At 40.2% G+C, this 9,659-nt stretch overlaps 1 pseudogene; it reads left to right on the top strand.

Moving 5' to 3' along the window:
- Window positions 1–803: 803 nt before the first annotated feature.
- Window positions 804–8,814, top strand: LOC101101213 (annotated as a pseudogene).
- The last annotated feature ends 845 nt before the right edge of the window (window positions 8,815–9,659 follow it).

Here is a 9,659-nt window from a genome sequence, read left to right as displayed (position 1 = left end):
GCTGTTCTAGGGTAGTGAGAGTGCCTTGGTTTTCGATCTGGTTGCTGATTACATGGTATGTTCAGTTTGTAAAGAACCACTGATCTACAATCTTATGATATGGACACTCTTTAAATATATTATACTTCAGTAAGAAGTGAAAAATACGTGAGAATATTAAATCTCTACTTCTTTGTTTTCATAAGAGTAGGGGCTCAGATTTTTATTCTTGAATATTAAAACTTTAAAAACTAGTAGGTCATTTGTCTCTACCCCCACCGTGCAGAAACCAAGCAAATATTCAGAGCGAAGAATCAAGCGTTTGTCCGGGCTCTGTAGAAACTGTCTGCCTGGATAGTACAAACAGTAGAAGAGGGAAAGCATCTCTTTGTAAAAGTGTTTTATTTAATAAATGAAAAAAAAAATGATGAATTGAAAGATCATTGTTTTGCAACCACTAATGAATGCACGGATCCAGGTATTGAGTATCAACAGCTGCTCAGTCCACAAAGAGAGACAAGCAGACAGACACCTCCTGGTGAGAGTACAGCATTCCACACGGTCTTGCCAAAGGAGTTGAACCTGACTGAGTCTGATCAAGTCTGGCGATCCGCTGCCAATTTTCAAGAAGACAGAGGAACTGCACTATGAGTCCACAATAAGTAGAATTGAGAGTGTGAAATAGTCTGCTGGGCAAATGTCCTCGATTCCTTAATAGATAAATGATAAGAAAAAGGAAGGGAAGGAGGAGAAATGTGTGGGCTGAAATTGACACGGAATCCCAACACTTTTAAAAAAGTAAGATTAAATTACAATCTCTAAGAATGGACATTTGTGTCATCTCTACAAAGGTGAGTATAATAGTTACTTGGGGTAAGAGTGTTATTGTGATTGAATCAGGCCACATGTCTTCACCTGGGTGGTAGTTATAAAAAGGCCTCATAAAAACTCATCAGGCTGTGTATTTGTTCGGAAGAGCTTCCTGTATTTGTGGTTTGTTTTATAATAAAATAGTTTTAGGGGCGCCTGGCTGGCTCATTTGGTTAAGTGTTGGACTCTTGATTTCAGCTCAGGTGATGGTCTCATGGTTTGTGAGATCCAGTCCCATTTCTGACTCTGTGCCAACAGGGTGGAGCCTGCTTGGGATTCTTGCCCTCTCCCTCTCTCTCTGCCCCTCCCCGGCTTGCATGCGGGTTCTCTCTCTTTCTTTCTCTCTCTCAAAATAAATAAGTTTAAAAGATAAAGTAAAATAGGTTTAAAAGTCAATAATGTTACACAGTAAATTATTTACAGTTCCTTTATTGTAATTTGAAAATAAGAACTTTCGACTACTTGCCTAAATTTGTCCTTTTTTGGGCAAACTATTTACATATATAAAATGTACTTTTCCTGTTTTCACATGAACTTTTTGAATTATACTCTGCTTTATGAGAAACCTTCATGAGCAACATGCTGATTTTGTAGTTTAGTAGATCATAATTGACCTAAAATATCTTCCAGGTGTTAAATGCCACTTAATTCAGCAGTATTTGGAAGCTTTCTGTGTATTAATGATTATCATCAATCATATTTAAAACTTGCAAATATGAAATTATTCTGGCCATACAGGAAGGCAGCACTAATTAACAAAACAAAACAAATAGGGCCTTGAACAGTTCCTTTTATGATAGTTTGCACTTCATGCTCTGGAGCAACTGAAGGCAGTCCACATCTCTTAGCTTGCTAGAGAATTCCCCAGAAATGTTATAATTTCTTGGAAGCGCTGATTTAAAATGTCTGGCTACACATTCTAAATTCTGAATCCATCTTTATATTTTTAAAGAATTATTTCTTGGGGCACCTGGGTGGCTCAGTCGGTTGGGCACCCGACTTCGGCTCAGGTCATGATCTCGCAGTTCGTGAGTCTGAGCCCCGTGTCTGGCTCTGTGCCGACAGCTCAGAGCCTGGAGCCTGTTTCCGATTCTGTGTCTCCCTCTCTCTCTGACCCTCCCCCGTTCATGCTCTGTCTCTCTCTCAAAAAAATAAATAAACGTTAAAAAAATTTTTTAAAAAAGAATTATTTCTTTTCTATTGATAACATAATTCCCATAGTACAAAATTCTCCCCTGAGCAGTGTAGACTTCAGTGGCCGTTAGTGTATTCACAAAGTTGTGAAGCCATCAGGACTAACTCCTACACGTTTTCATCATCACAGGAAAAACCCTATACCCACTCACTATTGTTCCCTCTCCTCAGCCTCTAGGAAATGCTAATATAGCTTCTGTCTCTATGGATTTGCTTATTCCGAACATTCCAAGAATGGAATCATACACTATCAGACCATTTGTGTCTGGCATCTTTCACTTCCCATCATGTTTTCATGGTACATCCATGCTGTCGCATGTAGTGGTATTTCGCTTCTTTTCGTGGCTGAATAAGTTTTCATTTTATTTACCTGTTCATCCACTGATGGACACTCAGGTTTTTTTGTAGCTTTTGGATGTTGCGAATAATGAAGCTATGAACATGTGTGTGCATGTTTTTGTGTAGACATCAGTTTTGAATTCTCTTGGATATATACCTAGGAATGGAATACTTAGTCATATAGGAACACTGCTTAAGTATTTCCATAGCAGCTGCACAGTTCTACAGCCCTACCAGCAATGCACGAGGATTCCAATTTCTCCACATCTTTGGCAATTCTTGTTATTGTCCATCTTTTTGACTATAGTTTTCATAGTAGGTGTGAAATGGTGCCTCATGGGAGCTACCTCTGAAACTGCATTCTGAAATCAGACTTCAACTACAAGTCTGAAACAAGTTCAAGTCTGAAACATCAGACTTCAACTACACATTAGACCAGATGGACCTAACAGACATTTACAGAACATTCCGTCCAACAACAGCATAATACACATTCTTTCCAAGCTCACACGGAACATTCTTCAGTATGGATCACATGTGAGGCCACAAAACAAATCCTCATAAATTTAAGGAGACTGAAGTAACATCAAGCATCCTTCCAATCAAAATGCTATGAAACCAAAAATAAGTTACAAGAAGAAAACTGGAAAGTGTACAAATAGGTGGAGACAACAAAAATAGTCTAGAACTAATGAACTAAGGAACCACTGATGAATTCTACCAAAAATTTAAAGAAGAATTAATACAATTACTTCTCAAAATCTTGCAAACATAGAAGAGGAAGGAATACTGCTAAACTCCTTTTACAAGGCCAGCATTACCCTCATAACGAACCAGGCAAGGGCACCACAAGAAAAGAAAATTACAGACCAATATCCCTGGTATACACAGATGTAAAATTTCTCAACAAAATATTAGTAAACTGAGTTCAACAGTACATTCAAATGGAATTCATTCCAGGGATGCAAGAATGGTTCAAATTCCATAAACTAAGCAATGTGATATACAACATTAAGAGAATGAAGGGTAAAAATAATCTGATAATCTCCATAGATGCAGAAAAGGAATTTCACAAAATTCAACATCCTCCATTATAAAAACTCCCAACAAATCGCACATAGGAGGAACATACAATTACATCAAAAAGGATTAAATACCTAGAAACAAATTTAACCAAGAAGGTGAAAGATCTGTTCACAGAAAACTACAAGACCGATGAAACAATTTGAAGGAGACACAAACAAACGGAAAGATGTTTTATGCTCACGGATTGGAAGAATTAATATTGTTAAAATGTCTCGACTACCCCAAATGATCTACAGATTGAATGCAATCCCTATAAAAATTCCAATGGTATTTTTTCAGAGAAATGGAAAAAAAAATCCTAAAAGTTGTACAGAACCACAAAAGACTGAATAGCCAAAGCAACCTTAAGAAAGAACAAAGCTGGAGGCATCACACTTCCTGATTCCAAATTATATTGCGAAGCTATAGTAATCAAGACTGTATGGTATTGGCATAAAACTGACACATAAATCAATGGAACAGCATAGACAACCTGGAAGTAAACTCCAGCATTATCATCAACTAATTTATAACAAAGGAGCCAAGAATATACAATGGTAAAAAGACAGCATCTTCAATAAATGGTGTTGGAACACGACTGGAGAGCCACGGGCAAAAGAATGGAACTGAACACCTATCTTACACCATGAACAGAAATCAACTCAAAATGGATTAAAGACTTGGCTGTAAGACCTGAAACTGTAAAACTCCTAGAAGAAAACATAGCGGGTGGAAAGCATTTTGACATGGGTCTTGGTGATGATTAGATTAAAATGGAGCTACCATATGACCCAGCAATCCCATTTTGGGGTATATATCCGAACGAAATGAAAACAGGATCTTAAAAAGATATCTAGATTCTCATGTTCTTTGCAGCATTATTCACAATAGCCAATAGATGAAAACAGCCTAAGTGTGTGTCAGCAGGTAAGTGCATAAAGAAGTTGTGGTGTGTAGATACAATAGAATATTCAGAACATGAGATAGGAGGACATACTGACATTTGTGAGAACATGGATGGACCTTGCGGGTTTTAGGCTCAATGAGACAGGGCAAAGTCAAAAAAGACAAATACCGTATGATAGCGCTTGCATGTGGAATCTAAACAAGCCATACAGCCATACGCATCGAGATAAACACTTGAATGGTGGTCAGCAGGGACTGCGGAGTAGGGGGAAAGGGAAGATGTTGGTCAAACAGTACAAACCTCCAATTAGAACATGAATAAGTTCTGTGTATTTAATGTATAACGTGGTGATTATAGTTGGAAATATTGTATTATATCCTTGAAAGCTGTTAAGAAAGTTGGTCTCAAGTGTTCTCACCACAAAAAAAGAAATGATAATTATGTGACGTGATGCGGATGTCGGATAATGCTTTGGTGGTAATGAGTTTGTCAAGTATATCAAATAAACAGGTTGTATACTGTATACTTAACACAATGTCATATGTCAATTATATCTCAATAAAGCTGGGGGAAAAAAACAACTAAAAATATATTCTGAAAATTCTAGAACATGAAATCAACCTTCGTGATAATATGGTGTGTACCTATAAGATGGAAAGGGACAGTCCTAGACAGTCAACATTCTCATGGGATGACTATTCCCGTGGCGTGGCCATAAAACCCAAAATAGGCCCATAGATTCTACACAGTTTTCTGGGACAATCTGGAAAGAATACATTTTTGCATTGGTGTAATGGGTTGTTCACAGTTTTTGAGCTGCTAGAGACAGTCATGCTTGAAGTTACTTTTACTTCGGGATGTTTGATCACATGTGCCAGTAAATTCTCTTCTCTCTTTTTCTCTCAACTAGCTTGAATTTGGCTTCTCTCACTTGAATGAAGAGGGCTGAGCAATATAGCTTTCTGACCAAGACAGTATTCTTCAAAAGTCTGAAACATTAAATTTCTCATACATTTTGAAAAATGGTTTCTGACACCTTGTACATTGTTTGTAAACTGAATACTATTCTCTTTCAAAAGAACATGTAAACGGGTCACTAATCACAAACACTGCGGATTTCTTCTCCTAATTAGCATCCACCCGGGAATCTGCCAAACTCTTCGACAAATCACTCAAGAGGAAACACAAAAGACGAAAATGTACCCTCTTACTAAAACAAAGTTCACAGACAACTGTCAAGCTATGGGGAAATTTTCATACAAATTAGAAGGTAATTGGGGACAAAAATGTCTAAGGCTAATAGCACACTTCTATGTTCCCTTAATAAAATAACCCATACGTAGAAATTGTACGTATTCTGCACGTCTGTAGTAGTCTGAACCTCAGAGCTTTAGTGGAAGCTTTAGTTGAAGCTCTGAGCCCCCTGCCATTACAGGTGTAAGCTGCTTTCTTTTCTACTCCATGAGTTGTGCTACAAGGCAGGCAAAATAAATGCCTCCATACTTTATTTGTAAAATCACTGAAAGAAGCCATCCGTAGAGACACACAAGGAAGCTTCTAGGCAGATAAAGTAGATGATTTACAACAGGCAAAAATCTTTCTCAAGTTTCGCCTTACATAACATGAAATCTCAGGAGGCAATGAAACAATTGCCCAAGATTGTCTTTCACTGTACAGGATTTTAAGGAACAAAGGTAGATCCAAAAATTTTATAGCAATATTAGTTCTTTCGTAAATGAAAGTCCCAAATAATTATTTTCAGTAATGTGAGAACTTAGAAAACAGAGCCAGGAAAACCAACTCTTAGAATTGTTTTTAGAAAGTTTTGAAGCCCTTAGATTTTTGGTTTTTTAATTTTTTTTTAAGGTTTATTTATTTTTGAGACAGAGAGAGACACAGCATGAACGGGGGAGGGGCAGAGAGAGAGGGAGACACAGAATCGGAAGCAGGCTCCAGGCTCTGAGCCATCAGCCCAGAGCCTGACGCGGGGCTCGAACTCGCGGACCGCGAGATCGTGACCTGAGCTGAAGTCGGACGCTTAACCGACTGAGCCACCCAGGCGTCCCATTGAAGCTCTTAGATTTGTATCTTTACTTCCTGCAATTTGGTAAAATTGAGATCTCTCAATGGGGAAAACTATTGCATATCAGGAGCAATAGCCAGTTCGAATAGGAAGAAGCCCAAATATTATTGTCAATCTGGTTATATTATTCAATGCAAAAATATTTTCCGTGAAAATAAAATATAATTAGATGAGAACAATGATATAGACCCATGACTTCCTGAAATCATATTCTACAGTGTAGACACACTGATTTTTCTTCTTGCCTGTCTTTGCTGTGCCAGAGTGAACTCCATGAGGGTGGGTCCTGTGGTCTGCCTCGTTCGCTGAGGTAATCAACACTTGGACTCCCTTGGGGCACATAGCGTAGCCTGAATAAATAATAAATATCAGTATGTAGGGATTTTTGAGAGAACATTTTCAAAGTGTATGAAATTACGTGTCACAAATGAAAGGGTCTGAAATGTGTATTTTTCTCTGGTAATTAGAAAAAATAGTGAAGGAACGTTTTTGAAAAAGTTAGTCACCAAAGGACATAAAAATAGGACATGATTTTCAAAATGCTGAAGAAGATAAAAATAAGACATCGTATTTCACTGTAAAAAAATGAAAACAGTCAGGGGCACCTGGCTGGCTCAGTCGGTTGAGCCTTGGACTTGGGCTGAGGTCATAATCTCACTGTTCAGGAGTTCTAGTCCCACATGAATCTCACCGCTGTCAGCGTGGAGCCCAAATCCCATCGTCTGCCTTCCATTGTCTGACCCTCCCCCGCTCACACGAGCTCTCTCAAAACTAAAGAAATATTTTTTAAAAAAGTAAATAAAAAAATCAAAACTTGAAACAGTGAGAAAACAAATATTTTAAAAACCATGGAACACAGTGACTGATACAAGATGAAATACGACTGTTAAGTAATAATTAAAGATGTTAAAGCAGTTCATTAAAAATATAATCAGGGGCGCCTGGGTGGCTTGGTCGGTTGAGCGTCCCACTTCGGCTCAGGTCATGATCTCACAGTCCGTGAGTTCCAGCCCCACGTCGGGCTCTGCGCTGACAGCTCGGAGCCTGGAGCCCGGTTCGGATTCTGTGTCTCCCTCTCTCTCTGCTCCTCCCCCTGTTCATGCTCTGTCTCTCTCTCTCTCAAAAATAAATAAACGTTAAAAAAAATTAAAAAAAATATATATATATATAATCAAATTGGGCCTAGACTAAATTCAAATACATGCAGACTTACCTAAAACAAACTGATGCAAAAAAATTAAAAGTAAAAAGATACAGATAAGCAAACGCAAATAAAAAGCAAGCACAGCAGGGAGCTTGGGTAGCTGGGTCAGTCAATTGCCAGACTTGGGGGATCAGGTCATGATCTCACAGTTCGTGAGTTCGAGCCCCGCATCGGGCTCTGTGCTGACAGCTAGGAGCCTGGACCCTGCTTCAAATTCTGCGTCTCCCTCTCTCTCTGCCCTTCCCCTGATTGTGCGCTCTCTCTCTCTCTCTCTCTCTCTCTCTCTCTCTCAAATACAAACATATAAGCATTCCAAAAAAAAAAAAAAAAAGCAAGCAAAGGTTGTAAAATTGATAGTAACAAGAATAGAGCTCAGGCGATAAGCATGAAAAAGGCCCTTGGCTCTGTTATACCTAGGGGATGAATCACTGGAATCCACTCCTGAAGTCGTTATTTCGCTGTAGGCTAATTTGGATGTAAATTTTCAAAAAATAATAAAAATAAATAATAAAACTTTTAAATAAATAAATAAATAAATAAATGGTTTATTACAAAACAAAACAAGGGCCCTTGGCTCTCGCAGGTGCTGTTGGACTTGAACCACTTGTGGGCCAACGTCTAGCGGACCTCCTGCAGGGCTTCCCCAGGCAGTTTCCAGGTAGGGGGCGGTGGTGGTGACCAGGCGCTGGCGGAGCGACTGGGGTTCCTCACCCGCAACAGTACAGAGACCTGCTGCTGGACCTAGTGGACGAAGTGGCCAGTGTGTATGAGGTCCCAGGCTTTTCCCCAGACGCGGAGCGGATCCCTGGAGCCTCGGAAGCCGTGCGGAGGTGGACGACATGCAGGACACCGAGGTCCCCGTGTGCACCGGCCCTCCGCTGAAGTGTGAACACTGCGGGCGAGAATTAGCGCTGGCTGAGTGGGTGGAGAACCACCTGGAGCGCCAGTTCATGGACTGCACTATTCTGATGAGGGACAAGACGGTGGGCTTGGGGACCTGCTGGTGGATGACAAGGACACCATCTGAGGCCAAGAGGAGACGCCAAGCTGGGAGCACATCTCGTTTGCTTGCTGCCACAACCAGCACCCGGCCCCGCCCCCTTTAGGAGACAGCTGCTCTCCTGGAGGGACACCTGGAGGGACACCTGGAGGGAGATCATAGACAGCAAGTGAAGGGGGTGGGGACGGCGGGACCAAGGGGACCCGGGGCTGCTGCAGGAGTAAGCAAAGGATAGTGGACAGTAGCTGAAGGAAGGCTGGCAGGGAACCCCAGCAGAGCTGAATGACAGGGCAGTGCGATGACGGTGACCACCCAGCACCCTGAAGCAGAAAGACACAGTAACGTCGGTTCTCAAGGGCCAGCCACCTGGAACGTCGCAAGATGGCTGGCCGGGAAGCATGGTGGGAAAATCACTCAGGAACCTTTTTAAGAAAACACTTTGGCTCACGGAGAAAAAAGAAAAAAGGAACTTGCAAGAATCAGGAAATATTTGTAAAGATTAGAGTTCACACTGAAGATTTAACTGCCAGGGCATCTCATGCCTGGAATAATACTGCAACAAAAATTCTACTGCGAGCAACAATCTGTAGAAAATCAACACAACCCGAATATCAGTGGGAGACTTTAACATACCGCTCCACCTCTTTTCCTTCTTCATAGGTCAAGTAGACAAGTGGGGGAAAGCTATTATTAAAAGGAATTTAAAAATATGTAAGATATAAGGTCAAGTGTGTGTGAGAGAGAGAGAGAGAGAGAGAGAGAGAGAGAGGGAGAGACAGGGAGAAAGAGAAAGAGAGACCTTGGCCTCTATAAGCAAGAAATGCATTTATTTTTCGTTACTACATACAAAACCAGACTGTAATTTAGGCCGCAAAAATATTTTAACAAATTTCCTAAAAGAGAAACTGAAATTGTATCATCAACAACTTCTTAAAAACAATGCCGTAGAATTAGAACTTAACAATCAAATGTTAACTTAAATTCCATAAAGGCCTACAAAGCACAAAAACTGTCTTCC

This window comes from Felis catus, chromosome B1, assembly GCF_018350175.1.
Source record: "Felis catus isolate Fca126 chromosome B1, F.catus_Fca126_mat1.0, whole genome shotgun sequence".
NCBI classification, from domain to species: domain Eukaryota; kingdom Metazoa; phylum Chordata; class Mammalia; order Carnivora; family Felidae; genus Felis; species Felis catus.
This window is presented reverse-complemented; position numbering and strand designations above follow the sequence as displayed.